We start from the raw sequence: 15,334 nt of genomic DNA, 5'->3' as shown, positions 1-15,334 counted from the left end.
TAGGCAGCAATGTTTTTACATCTAGTTGTGTCCCCAGCTCTTAGCACAGTGCTTGGTACATAGGCAGCTCTTAATAAAAGCCTTTATCTCAAAACAAGACAACTCTCTTCATGTCATTATTGATATGTGGAAAGCTGAGTATTCCACAGGCAGGGAAAGTCTAGTATTTCCAACATGGCAAAGTGCTCAGCATGTCAGAATTTCACTCCATCAGCAGAAGAAAGTTGGTGAGCCGCACAGAGCTGAACAGTAGGAGGTAAATCAGGTTTAGACTTTATATCAATATTACCGCAGCTCTATATGAGTGTATGATAGATAATACTTTTTTTCAGAGGGAGCATGTTTCTCTCACTCAAGCAGTTAACCATAATTTTCCATTAAATTTCCAGGCAGCATGGGCAGCTCCTTATATGAAAGCTAAATGGTAGCTCTCTTTATTGACTCACTTGCATCCCAGGGCAAAGGTAAAGAGGGATTTTCTGAATTTTTGAAGGTATAAAATATTTTACCTTTTATCGTGACTCCAAAAAGAATTTAATATAAAATGTATTCACATTTATGTAGTAGAATATGTCTGATAATTCAGAGTAATTTGACCTAACAATCCACATTTGAAAACCTAAGTGGACAAATAATGTCGATCATCCAGACTTTGCTATGGCATTGAATGAATAGCCACTTGAAGTGGTCGATCAGTCCATTTTGGACAAATATTGCAGATGGACAATAAGTCAGGTCCAGAACACAGTAGAAGAAAGCAGTCTAGATTGCATTTAGGAAATTGCATAGTCCTCTTCCAATACTTTTCATCTTTTTCTTAAAGCAAAATATTGATATTCAGCTGATTATCATTCTGCTAAAGGCAACATGGATATAGTAGATAGTGTTAGGCTTACAGCCAAGGAAACCTGGGTTCATTTGTTGCCTTTACCTTTTAATCTTTGTGTGAACCAAGGAAAGTAATTTAACTGTGTGCCTGCCTAGGACTTATTTAAAGTCATAGATGAATTCTTATTTGTCTTAGAGCCACTGGGTGGCTCAGTGCATAGAGCACAGGACCTGGAGTTAGCAAGACCTGAGTTAAAATCTTGCCTTAGATACTTAATAGTATGACTGGAGGCAAGTAACTAAATATGTATTTGCCTTGGTTTTCTCTACTGTAAAATGAGCATAATAATAGCTCCTACTTCTCAAGGTTATTAGGAAGATCATATAAGATATCTGTCAAGTTATTAGCACAATGCCTAGAACATAATAGGAACTGAATAAATTATTGTTCTCTTGTTCCCCTTGTTTTTCTTCCCTACCTCTCAGGGTTATTTGTAAGAATAAAAGAAGATAATATTTGTAAAGTTATTTGCCAACCTCACAGTGCTATAAAAATGGAGGAGGAGGAAGAGGAAGAGGAGGAGGAGGAGAAGGAGGAGGAGGAAAAGAAAGAGGAGGAGACATACGTGGCATTACAGGACCTGAGTTTCTTATTCTGATGAAATCATAGATCCTTCGGTAGTTTTTGTATTAAGTGCTTACTGTAAAATCAAACATGGAATTGCATAGCATGCGAAGAATCAAAATTTCAGATCATTCTTATAGCCAAGAAGAAATATATGGTGGGTAGGCTATAGTACACCATCTATATTTGGCATAAAAAAGGATTGCAACTCGCCCGTCATCATTCACCCTATGCAATTCTTTCACATGTCTTCCCATCAGTCTACCACAGAAAGGCTAACCAAGATCCTGGGTGCCATCTTATCATGATTTTGACATAGTGTAGATATCAACATGATGCATTTGAACAGAGTATAAATTAAAAAGAAAACAAAAATAACTTCCAGAGAGTGTACAACTGAAAAATAAGGAAGGGTGAGCATCTGTCAATAGCAAGTAATAACAGATGCAACCTGAGTGCTAAAGTGGGACCTACAGAATGGTAAAAAACCTTGTGGAATTAGTTATTTTTTCCAATTTATTTATTAATTTTTAGTGTTCAACACTCATTTCTACAAGAATTTGAGTTACAAATTTTCTCCCTGTCTTTCCCCTATCCCCCACCCCAAGATAGCAAGCCTTCTGAATACCCTTCCCCCAATATCCTCCCCCATCTTCCCCTAACTTTCTAGTAGGGCAAGATGGATTTCTATACCCCAGCTCCTGTATATCTTACTTCCCAGTTGTATGTAAAAAAAAAAAAAAAACACAATTTTTTTTTTAACATTTGGTTTTAAAACTTTCTTTCCCGCTCCCTCCCCTCCTCCCCCCCCCCCCCCCCCCCCCCCCCCGCCCCCCGGAAGACCAGAGTTGAAGAGAAAATTTGACATTCAGATACAAGAAGCAAGAGAAGCATGAGAAGGTAAACAGGGAAAAGAAATCATAAGGGATTTATCAAAGTTGAACTATTTACATTCCTACATGAAAAAACGATCATTGTGGGTAAGCTAGGCCCTTCCTTTTGTCACGTGTTATGGTGAGGGTTTGGGCTTTCTTATCACGTGGTTGCCATACAGGCTGCATGTTGTTGGAGCTGGGACCCCTATTCTGGCAGAGTGGTGAGTGACGACCCCCATCCCTTTCCGAAGATCACTGAACCTGCCCACCCGACCTCCAAATCGATTCTCTACCCTCCCCTTCCCTTCTGGGCAAGAATCTGTGCCTCAGTTTCCTAGCTTAGGGTCTTCGATCTTCATCCCAGATGACTGGGGGGGAGGAGGGAGAGGGCGCTACCCACGTCTAGACTTCCGGGCTTAGAGTGGAATTAGTTTCAGGGTCCTCGAGCCAGGCCGGGGCTTGGGAGCTGGGGCTCAGTCTTTGATCGAGTGCCCCCCCACCCCACCCAGGCTACTTTGTTCCTGGCCTTCCTGTGCACGCACTCGCTGCTATCCACGTACCCCTACCTACGGCTGCTCCCCCGAGCCCTCTCCATGGCCACTCGGCCTCCCGAAGCTTCGGCCCCCGCCCCTACTGGTTCGGACTACATCGCTGGCTCCGTCTCAGTCCTCTTTGTAACTTGCCCCAATGACAAGATCGCCGAGACTATTGCCACAGCTGTGGTAGAGAAGCGACTGGTCGCCTGTGTCAATCTTGTACCTCAGATCACATCTATCTATGAATAGAAAGGAAAGATTGAGGAAGACAGCGAGGTGATGATGATGAAGACTCAAACTGCCTTGGCACCACCCTTGACAGAATTTTTTCGTTCCGTTCACCCATATAAAGTGGTAGAAGTCATTACGTTGCCTGTGCAACAGGGGAACCTTCCATACCTTCAGTGGGTAAAAGATAGCACCACTCATCAATGATGACTCTATTTTGATGACTTATGAGCCTACTCTTGATATCTCAGGCTAACTTCTATACTCTCTCACTTTCTCTAATAAACCCTATCCCCAGAAAACAAAACAAAACAAGAAAACGATTATTGTAACTTATGAAACTTTTCTCAGTATGAGAATAGTTGAAGGGAATAGAAATGTGTGTGTGTGTATATATATATATATATATATATATATATATACACACACACACGCACACACATACATATATGTATGTATACATATATATGTCTATATAGGAGGGTATATGGGCATGTGAATACATATGTGAGTGTGTATACATGTGTACATGTATAGATAGACAGAGGGCACAGGACCAATTTAATAGGAAGGGATGATACTTTAAAGGTGGAATTGAGAGGTAAGAAAGGAATATAATGAGAGGAAATGGGGAGAGACAGAATGGGGTAAATTATCTCATAGAAGAGGCAAGGGAAAACTGTTACAATGGAGGGGAAGAACAGGAAGGCAAAAGGGAATGTCAACCTTACTCTCATAGAATTTGGCTTAGGGAAGGAATGACATATACACTAAATAGGGTATCTCACCCTACAGGAGAGTAAGGGGGAAGGGGATGAGAGGGGAGATGATGGAAGGGAGAGCAGTTGGGGGGGGGGGAGAGAAGTTGGAAGCACACACTTTTGAAAAGGGACAGGGTCAAAATAAAGAATAGATCAAGTGGGGGTTGGGATAGGATAGAGGGAAATACAGTCAGTCTTTCCACTATGGAAATGTTTTTTGTAGCTACACATGTACAACCTATATTGAATTGCTTATCTTCCCAGTAAAGGTAGGTGATGAGGGAGGAAGGGAAAGAATCTGGAATTCAAAGTTTTAAAATCAAATGTTTAAAAAAATACTATTATTATTTTTTTACATGCAACTGGGAAATAAGATATACAGGCACTGGGGCATAGAGATCCATTTTACCCTACTGGAAAGTCAGAAGTGGTATGAGGGAGAATACAGGAAAATGCAGATTGGGGGAGAGGGTATGCAGTGGTATCACTTTTTTGGGGTGGTGGGTAGGGGAAAGATGGGAAGAAAATTTGTAAGTCAAAATCTTGTGCAAATGAATGATGTAAACTAAAAATAAATATAAAATTTAATTTAAAAAAAGAATGCTTGAAAGTCGTCTATTTCATTGAATGACAATATTTTCCCCTGAAGTATTATACTCAGTTTTGATGGGTAGGTGATTCTTGGTTTTAATCATAGCTCCTTTGATCTCCAGAATATCATATTCTAAGCCCTGAGATCTCTTAGTGTAGAAGCTGCTAGATCTTGTGTTATCCTGATTGTGTTTTCACAATACTCAAATTGTTTCTTCCTGACTACTTGCAGTATTTTTTACTTGACCTGGGTACTCTGGAATTTGGCTATAATATTCCTAAGAGTTTTCTTTTTGGTATCCTTTTCAAGAGGCAATCGGTGAATTCTTTCGATGACTATTTTGTCCTCTGGTTCTAGAATATCAAGGCAATTTTCCTTGAGAATTTCTTGAAGGATGATTTCTATGTTCTTTTTTAATTATGGCTTTCAGGTAGTCCAATAATTTTAAAATTATTTCTCCTGGATATATTTTCCAGGTCAGTGGTTTTTTCCAATGAGATATTTCACATTACCTTCTTTTCTTTTTTTATTTGTTTGGATCTGTTTTATAGTATCTTGATTTCTCATAAAGTCATTAGCTTCCATTTGTTTCAATCTAATTTTGAAGGAATTATTCTCTGCAGTAAGTTTTTGAAATTCTTTTTCCATCTGGCAAATTTGGCTTTTTAAAGCATTCTTCTCCTCATTGGCTTTTGGGTCTCTTTTGCCATTTGAGTTAGTCTATTTTTTAAGGTGTTATTTTCTTCAGTCAGTCTGTTGACTCACTTTTCATGATTTTCTTGTATCATTCTCATGTCTCTTCCCAATTTTTTCTCTCCTTCTCTTACTTGATTTTTAAAATCCTTCTTGAGCTTCTCCATGGCCTGCAACCAATTCATATTTTTCTTGGAAAATTTTGATGCAGGAGTTTTGATTTTGATATCTTCTTCTGGTTCCATGTTTCTTTTTGTCCCCCCCAAAACGATTCTGTTGTCTGATTACACTTCCTCTCTTTGCTCATCTTGCCAGCTAGTTACTTGACTTTTGAGCTCTTTGTCATGGTAGATCTCCAGTTCCAGAATGGAGAGAGCTGTATTCCAAATTGGTGGGGTTTTTGCAGTTATTGTCAGAGCTGTTGTCAGAGCTAAGAGGAGGGTGCTCCCTCTACAACTCTGGCACATTGGCGTTCCTCACCCCAAATCCACCACCCAAGACTATGACGAAAATCCAAGCAGGTCAAAGCAAGAGAAATAACCCTCTAAATGGTTGCTTGGTACCCCTATGATCTGTAGGCCAGGAACCAGAAGCAGCAGCAGCGGGAGACAGCAATTGCAGCTGCAGTCACCTCCACTGCCCCAAGGACAGGGGCTGGACTATGCTCTTCTCTCACCCAGTTACAACAGAGTTCCCTACTGATCTTTTACTTTCTCTTTGGCATATATGGGCTGAAAAGTCTGTAAACCACCACAGCTGCTGGTGATTCACGCTCCTGAAGGCTGCTCTGGCCAGTCTTGGAATTAGTTTTGCAAAAGTTCTTTGGAGGATTTAAAGGAATACATAGACAAGAACAGTACAGGATACGAGTAAACAAGATAAGATTTTGGTCTGTAGTCCTCACATTAATGACATCCATTGAAATGTTAGCCAACCAAACCATACCTAGCTAATGATCTCTGTAAGAGACATGTGAAATCCAATACTAGTGAATGCATTTATTTTTTTTTAAAGCAATTGGGGTTGAGTAACTTGCTCAAGGTTACACAGCCAGTTATTTCTGGGTGTGGTGCTAAGTATCTGAGCCTGGATTTGATCCCCAGGTCATCCCGACACTGGAGCCGGTGCTCTTACTCGTTGAGCCACCTGGCCACCCCAACTAGTGAATGCATTTAGATTTAATACTTCCTAACTGTTAGGGTTATTGGAAATAGAATGAGATGCCTCCTGTGACAAAAGGGACTGCCATCCTTCCCAACTGGCACTCACAAGACAGACAAGCCAACCTACAAGAAGCACCACAGTACCCTGAGGGAGAGACAGGAGGCATCATTCCAGGCAAGTCAAACAACCACCACTACCATCTTGACCAAAATCCCTTCTTAGAACCTGATGAAGGCAGATAAGGACATGGAACCCAAGAGTCTTTGGAGTAGCAATGCTTCCTTTCAAGTGTGCATAGGTATTGTCCTGAGAAGCAACCCTTTGGAACTATAGCCTGCCAACTGCTCCTGCAGATGCTCCAGTCACAGCTACTTAAAACCCACAAAAGAAAACTCTTGCCCTCAAACTCCTTAACACTATCACATGGTCCAGTATAAGAAACTAATGATTTAATCAATGGAAATGACATTAAGGAAGAGGCCTTACCATTCCTTTGCCACTATATCCTTAAGATCATGGAATTTTTCCATCTGACTCACAGTTGAAACCTTCTATATATGTTGTCTCTCCTATTAGACTGTGAGCTCCTTGAGAACAGGGACTGTCTTACTCTCCTATATTTGTACCCAGAGTTTAGGAACATGCTTTACACATAGCAAGCACTTAATAAATTATTCATTTGTTGATTCATTCATTCACATACTAATTCATGAGGTAGTTAGATTCCTTTATTTCTGAAGAAGTTCAAACAGGAGATAGATAACTCCTCAGGGAGATTATAAAGAGGGTTGTTATACAGCTTTGGATTGGACTAAATTACCTCTGTAGGTTCTAAACAACTTGATTTAAAAAGAAATTCTATGAAGATGAAAAAGGCAATATGACCTGCTAGGTATGAATGTAAATTGGACCCAATCTATGATTTCAAATATATAAGAAACTCCTAGTATAATAGATTTGCTTTACTATGCAGATAAGCAACTCCTCTATAACTTATCCTCTTAGAGAATTGTCTGAAAGGTTAGGAGTTTAAGTAATTTGCCAATTGTCTAACTAATATGTCTGAGAGGCAAAATTTCAACCTAAGTTCATCTATCTCTAAGACTGTTACTCTTATCATGATGTTTCTCTGATGGGTAATGAGGAGTTTGTGATAATCTCTCCCAATAGATGGATGGATAGATAGATAGATAGATAGATAGATGGATAGATAGATAGATAGATAGATAGACAGATAGAGAGAGACAGATAGAGAGAGAGAAACAGAGATAGAGAGAGATAATCCGTATACACACATGTGTTTATATATGCAGATATGTGGTATGTTTTATATACATATAGATGCAATACATTTTGCTCCTGCAGGTGGCAATACTTGTAGTGTTAGTTTTGTCTTTCATTCCTTAAATATCCCTGGGAACAACTTTCAATAAAGAGAAGCTAATAAACAGGATACTGAAGGAAGAAAAAGCAATTAGATATGGAAAAGTATCTTCACACATAATTAAAATATTCACCCAATATTTTAACCAAAATATTTGCCAATTTTTACAAAAACATCGAAATTCTAAATCTGCTTACTAAATACCTTACATTCATTCCATAGGCATTTATTAAAGACTTAGAATGGCATTATATGACCGTAAGATCATAAGCCTAGAACTGCCATGCACCTCAGATATCATCAGATTCAATCATCTCGTCTTTTAGATAAGTAAACTGAGACCTACAAAAGGAAATAACTTGTCCATGGTAACATAGGTATTAAGTGGCAGAGCTAGGATTCAAATTCAGATCCTTTGACTGTAGTAAGTGTTGTGAGGCTGGCTTTGAATTCAGATCTTCCTAACTCCAGATCTAGTGCTCTATCCACTGCACTTGGAAATTATTTTATATTTAATTTATCTACATGTTGCATTCCTCCCTGACCTAATGCAAGTCCTTGAAGACAAATATTACTTTATTTTTTTGTTGTTGTTGATGTATCTCCAATGTAATATAGTGTCAGGTACATGAGAAGGATTAAAAAAAAACTTTTGAATTGTAAAAGGAACTTTTATTATCTGTCCTAATAGTTCAAGCTGACAAAGAGGAAGGCTCACTGGGCTTCTGTGGCATCTCAGGATAGCTTTTTACTACACTAACATCCCTTGTTTTGATTTTCCTCCCCCCTGGAGAAAAGCCTACATATGTTACCACGAGAACTTCTCTGTGCATCTGGATGGCAGACGGACAGAAGCATGCTGACACATTCACTGATGTGCCATACAACATGCTGGTAGAAGGATCTGTAGGCGGGTTGTGAATACCTGGTAATTAGGATGATTCTGGGCACACTATAATGATTTCATAGATACTCGGAAAAAATCTGTGAACACTTTCATAAACATTTGACTCTTGGGGAGTATGTGTGGGTGGCCTGATGAATATTTTCATATTAAGCATAAAAACATGTGTGGGATCCCCTCCCCTATGCTTACCCCATCCCCTTGCTAGGAAAGAGGCAAATGGATCAGGATTTACTAAGGATATATAGGAAAGGAACCAGAATCTTTTATTCAAGAGAAGAATATGGGGTAAAATAATTTCAGTGATCTGAATGCTGTCATTCACTTTGAAGTAGCCTACTATGGAAAAGAGCTCCTATCTGCTTGGTCTAGTTACCCCATTGGAAGGTAGTTTGTTAACATCTGGCTACATCTCACATGCCATCCTGATTCCATTTTTACATTTTATGAAATGGAAGCTAATGGTGTAGAGGGGATAAAAAGGTGACCTCAAGACCAGGAAGGCCTGGATTCAAGTTCCCTTTCTGACACATATTGACTGCATGTCCCTGGACATGTCACCCAAACTTTTAGTTTCCTAAGCAACCCTATAAGACTATAGTCTGGCAGAAAAGGTACTGAGCTAAATTGGTAGAGAGGTCAAGGATTAGATTTTCTAGGTATAGAGAAGAAAAGATTCAAGAGCTTGTATTTGGGATAGGAAGATAGTTGGAAATAATTGTCAGTAGTCTAAAAACTGTCAGTGCATCAGTAGATTGGAGTCACGTACTGTAGATTAAGGTATGTTCAGGTCAGTTTGTTTGGTTTAATTTACCCTGCTAATGACCCATTTGATGAATGACCCATTTGTTAACACCTATCTAAATATCACACACCAACACTAACTTTACATTTCTCCATGACATACAATGAGAGATAGTATAGTGAAGTGAATAGAAAGTTGGCCTCCCAGCCAGGAAGATCTGAGTTTAAGTCATTTCTCTGAGACATACTGGCTGTGTGATCCTGGGCAAATCACTTAACCTCTCAGTGCATTAGGCAGTTCTAGAAAACCTTAATTTGAAGAGAAAGTGCTGGAATGCATTGCTACCAGAACTTTTATCACCTGCCAATTCTGTAATACATTAATATCATAGGTCTAGTTCTAATTCCTATCCTTATCCCTATCCAACAAGAGACAGCATGGTATATGATTAGGATAGGATAGGAAAAGGGTAGGGTAGGGTAGGGTATAGTATATCACAATATGTTATAATAAATGGTATAATAGATACAGGGCTGTCTGCAGAGTTAGGTTTGTGTTCTGCCTGGAATACCCACTTTCTGTATGTCCCTGGAAAAATGACTTAATCCCTTCAATACCCCAGGCAACAGTCTAAAAATATAAATTGTACAGAAGGTATTAATCTGCATTGTTAGAGGGAGTTTTCTCCTCTAGGAGTACTCTATGTCAATGAAATCATAGGTCCCAGACTCTACCACAGCCTCTAAACAAATGCCACATGTCATGGATGTCCCATACAAACTTCACACAAGAATCTTGCACCTTACTTTCTTTGCCAATGAAAATTGGCTATCCAGCATCATGTCAGGCTCACATTGACTGGAGATAGTACAAAAACAGCCGACGTTAGCCCTGAATGCAACATATAAAGCATGGGTAGCCAGCCATACAGCTCAGCCCTTTATGTGTGAACAAATTAGCAGGCAGGCTGATTGAACATATAAGACAATGGACTGAGTAGAAGATATGAGGTATTGTGTATGTGGGGGCGAGGAGAAGGGGCAGGGTGGTGATGGTGGGATTCAAACTTGCAAAACTGAGTTTGGAATCAATCGCCTGAGTTTGAATCCTGAGTCTCCAATTTACTTTCAGTTAGGTTTATCTCTTTGAACCTCTGGGTAGTATTCTCTTCCTTACTCTAAGTTTAAATAATAAAAACACAGATTTTCATAACTTTTTCTCAGGCATGAAAATGTGAAAAGTATAAACAGGAAAACTAAAGGCCAAATACTGGATAACAGCAAAGGTAAGACCAGTTAATAAATCTATTAAAAGTAGTTATTTTTTACATTTTCCTCTCCTAGTGAATTGTTTGCTTGTGGCTCAGGTTTTGGGGGTTCTTGAGGGGTGGGATGGGGGGGGATTGTCTTTTGTTCCAACTGTCTTTATTGTACTACCTTAGTTAATAAGTACACTTCTTTCTAAATTACTTAAACTGTTTAATTCAATGATAATCTGAGGGGATTGGTCTTGTTAGGTGCTCAAGCTTTAGGCATTAGACGATTAACCCTGACCCCTCAGAGGTACCCCTAGAAACCTAAAGGAGAAATGTAGCCAAACTCAGGAGATCCAACTCATTTGTAAGGATTGTAATTGGAATCAGGATATTCAGAGCTCACATGGACAACATTTAATTACGAACTTCTATCTTTATCAAAATGGAACATGATAATATTTGCTGACATTCAAAACCTGTGAAATTCAAACATACTTCAGAAATTGCAAACATATTTTCATCTAATTTGTGATCCTACAAGCCTGTTTATTAATGTTTTAATAAGGCTGAAAGCTCTAAGAATCTCAAGTATAGTTTGTTTACAAATAAAATTACAAATGTGTTAATTGTTTTTTTTTTAATTCTGCTGAAAATTGGCTCAAATTTGTCCTGAGCTATAAGTCATATACACACAAAATGTAAGGTACAGATGAAGTAATTTGATAACTATACTAATAGGCATTATATTTAAATTAAATTAAATGTCATTACATTTGCCAAAAAAGGAGTCAATTCAACAAGAATTTGTTAAATTCAAAGCAGTAAGTTAGGGGTAGGAATAAAAGATAAAATGAAAAGCTGTTCCTGCCTTCAAGGAGCTCAGAATCTGTAGGAAAAAAAAAACTTGATGTTTTTAGAATACTTTGAAGTTTGCAAACTATTTTACATATACTATCTTACTTGAGCAATGCAACAACCCTGTGATTTACACAGCACAGATTATCTTATCCCATTTTGCAGATGAGACAACTGAGATTCAGTAAAGATGAGTGACAGATTTGCCCATAGTCATGGGTAGTTGTTACATGTAAGAAGCTAAATTTGAACCCAAGTCTCCCTGATTTCAAATCCTGTACTCCTGCTTTACAAAAAGAGTATATGAGGATAGTATCACTCAAGAAGAAAAACAATGATGAGGATGTGGAAAATTAGGGACACCAATGTACTGTTGGAGTTGTGAACTGATCTAACCATTCAGAAGTGTAATATGGAACTGTGTCAATAGGGCTATAAAATGATGCACGCCTTCTGATCCAACAATACTACTACAAGATCTGTACCCCAAAGAGATAAAATAAAAGGGGAAATTACCTATAACTACCAAAATACTTAGAGCATATCTTTTTATAGTGACAAAGAATTGGAAATTCAGGAGATACCCATTAATTGGTGAGGGGCCAAACAAGTTGTGGTATATGATTGTGATGTAATACTACTGTGCTATAAGAAATGACAAGCAAGATGCTTTCAGAAAAACCTGGAAGACTCACATGTAATGATGCAAAGTGAGTTGAGCAGAACCAGGAAAAAATTGTACACAGTAACAGCAATATTGTATGATGAGCACTATGAAGGACTTAGCTATTTTTAGCAATACAGTGTTCCAAGACAATTTCAATGATAATTTCTATTCACCTCCAGAGAAAGAAATGATAGAATCTGAGTGTAGATTGAACAATACTTTTAAAATTTCTTGTTTATATCTATGTTTTTGTTTGTTTGTTTTTGGTCTGTGTATTCTTTTGCAACATGGCTAATATAGAAATGTTTTGCATGATTACACAGGTATAATCAATATTAAATTGTTTACCTTCTCAAGAAGGGGGGAGAGAAGGAAAGAATATGGAACTCAAATTTTTAAAATGAATATTAAAATACTTGTTTATATATAATTGAAAATAGAAATAGAAATTAAATTTTAAAAAGGAAAAAAAGCTTTTTTAAACTGAAGTTGAATGGGGTAATTAGAAATATAGATATATTTTATAATCAGTTATAAGGAAGAAGAAAGTAAGGAAAAAATCTTAAATGAATAATATATATATATATGAGAAGCAATGTGAAATATATCATCAGAGAAATTCATGACCAGAAAAGAATGTAGGTCAGTTACATTGGACAACCCATGTGTCCCATTAGTAAACATGTAAAGGACAGGGGCCGGGATGGTATGAAGCCCTTCTCAAAGAGACATTATTTTCTAGTACTCTCTAGATACTACATACTTTTATTGAATTCATTGCTCCCATACCCTGGTACCCTACACTTATGAGGTCATCACATTTGTTTGTTTACAAGTCAATTTCTTATTGTAGTAAAAACAACTAGTTTGTAATCTATGACCCAAGGTTTATAAATGGAATACTTGAGTGGTCACTTATTTGGGACTTCATAATTATGATATTGTGAAATTTTATTGGTCAGGGCTATGTTGCACATGGCATAAATATCTTGTTAAATCTAATAGTGTCTCTAAAATCAATAATATGATTAAGCATCTGTACAACAAGCAATAGATTGAGAGAAAAAAACACATAAAAAAAAACAAATGATTCTGAATGTACAACTAATAGGTAATCCAACATTGCAGAAGACTTCAGTGACTGATTTTCAGATAAGCAAAAAATGGTGAAGAAAATAATGTGTGGTCATAGGATCGAAGGGATTGTTTCATTCATTGTACTTTTATCTCCAGTGCCCATTAATTGCTTGCTTGCTTGATTGATTGATTGATAGCAAAGATGGGTTGTTGAGTGTCTGATACAAAATGAGCTCTTGTTTCTATCAGAAATAAGCTGATTTTTTTTATTCATTAGAATTCTTGACTAACCACTTTTCCTTTGGTCTCAAGTGGAAATTATGCCAGTTCATCAGATATCTCTGGGAGCAATGTGGCCAACTTCTGAGTGCCTAAGGCTGAAGAGAGGATCAGGAAAGGCAGTTGAATATCAAAGAATTTGCTCCATCCTTTCTCCTTTCTCCCTTTCCTCTCCCCCTGCTCCCTCCCCCAAAAAAGATTCAGTATTTTTGCTGTTGCAGATGTGCATTCTTCTACTCCCTCCATGGTACAGCATATATTAAGAGGTGAAGTTATTAGAAGTTGGATTTTGAATATTACATTAATAAGTGATATGGTGTAGGTTTTGTGCATGAAATGGTGAAACTTAAGAACTAAGGATGGAGATTGAAAGATTAAAGAGTCATTATCCAACTTATATTAAGTCCACTGCCCACCTCATCCCTTTTTATCTTGAATCCCAGTCTAGTTTATGTTATTCCCTTAGCAATGGGACACACTTTAATTTGTATTGTTGATGGTAGGTGTTCTTATATTTTACTCACCTTTATCATTAGAAATATGAATTTTTGAGCTAGAAGCTTAGTAAAGTTTGTTCCTTGAGAGGAAATTGACAAATACTCTTAGAGAGGGCTAAGTGAATTCTTTTGTATGGCTGGTTGTCTTGTTTTACTTTCACCTCCCCCTCCTCCCCTCCCCTGCCCAGAAGCAGGGAAATTTGTTTTAAAGTCTGTAAGAAGAGTTAACTTACACACACAGACACATACATACACACACAGACACACACAGAGATGAGGTAAGAATTAAGGATATCAGTTCTCCAGAATTCCCAGCTTACCTACTATGGCTTTTCTCATCTTCATTTCTCTCATCTCAGTAGGGAGAGGAAAGGCCAGACACTCTTTATAGAACTCTGAGAAGAGGGCTCTATTTTTACATGGCCACTGCAGAACTGCATTTTCAGCACATTGGGGATATGTGAGTCAAATGATTTTCAGATAAAATAAGAATTCATTTTTTGGCCCTAATATCTTGTTTGTTATCTACCTTAGGAAGTAAGTTACCTGGCTGATCCAAGGCACATTCATAATCCTTGACATCTATTTACCACTTTTCATCTTTCATGCCCGGTGCCACTTCAAAAGTGGGTTAGCAGAGCAGGAAAGAATCAAAATTCAATAAAGATGGGAAACGTGATAGGAAATAACATGGTGACACGGGAAGAGGCAGCTGTGACTTGGGAAACTAGTTCTATGTGACTTTGGACAAGTCATTTCACCTTACTGATCCATGATCTAGAAAAATGAGGATATTGGACTAGATGATCTCTAAGTTCTTTTACAGCTCTAAAAGTCTATGTTTCAAGTAAGATGTCTGTAGATGGGGTAATAAATTGGTCATTGGAATTGTAGTCAAGGAGCCTTAGGGTTAAAGCCTACTTCAGACATGTATTAATGCATGATATTGGGCAAATCAGTCAGTCAATAAGCATTTATTAAGCTTTTTTGTGCCAAAAACTGTGCTAAGAGCTGGTGATACAAAGAAAGGTAAAAATAGTCCCTACCTTTAAGGAACTCATAACCTAATAGACCATCACATAACCTCATTATGCCTCAGGCTTCTCATCTGTAAAATGGTCTCTGAGGTCCCTTCCAGCTATAGTTCAATGATTATATGATCCTAAATATAAGTGTCTTAATTGACAATCTACTTAATGAAAAAAGGAAGACAGCGAACTCAAACACCAAGGTAAAACTCTAAAATTTAGACAGGTGGCATGGTGGCAAAGTATACTGACCACTGGACCTCGAGTGAGGAGGACCCAGGTTCAAATTTCTCTCAAAACGCTAACTAGTTGTGTAATCTTGTCCAAGTTCTTCAGTAGTA

At 37.9% G+C, this 15,334-nt stretch overlaps 1 pseudogene; it reads left to right on the top strand.

Annotated features, from left to right (window-relative positions):
* The first annotated feature begins 2,464 nt into the window (after positions 1–2,464).
* On the top strand, positions 2,465–3,406 carry LOC138147444 (protein CutA pseudogene; annotated as a pseudogene).
* The last annotated feature ends 11,928 nt before the right edge of the window (positions 3,407–15,334 follow it).

This window comes from Petaurus breviceps, unplaced genomic scaffold (genome assembly GCF_028583685.1).
Source record: "Petaurus breviceps papuanus isolate PSGF00001 unplaced genomic scaffold, PetGlider_PUasm1.0 90792, whole genome shotgun sequence".
NCBI lineage: Eukaryota > Metazoa > Chordata > Mammalia > Diprotodontia > Petauridae > Petaurus > Petaurus breviceps.
This window is presented reverse-complemented; position numbering and strand designations above follow the sequence as displayed.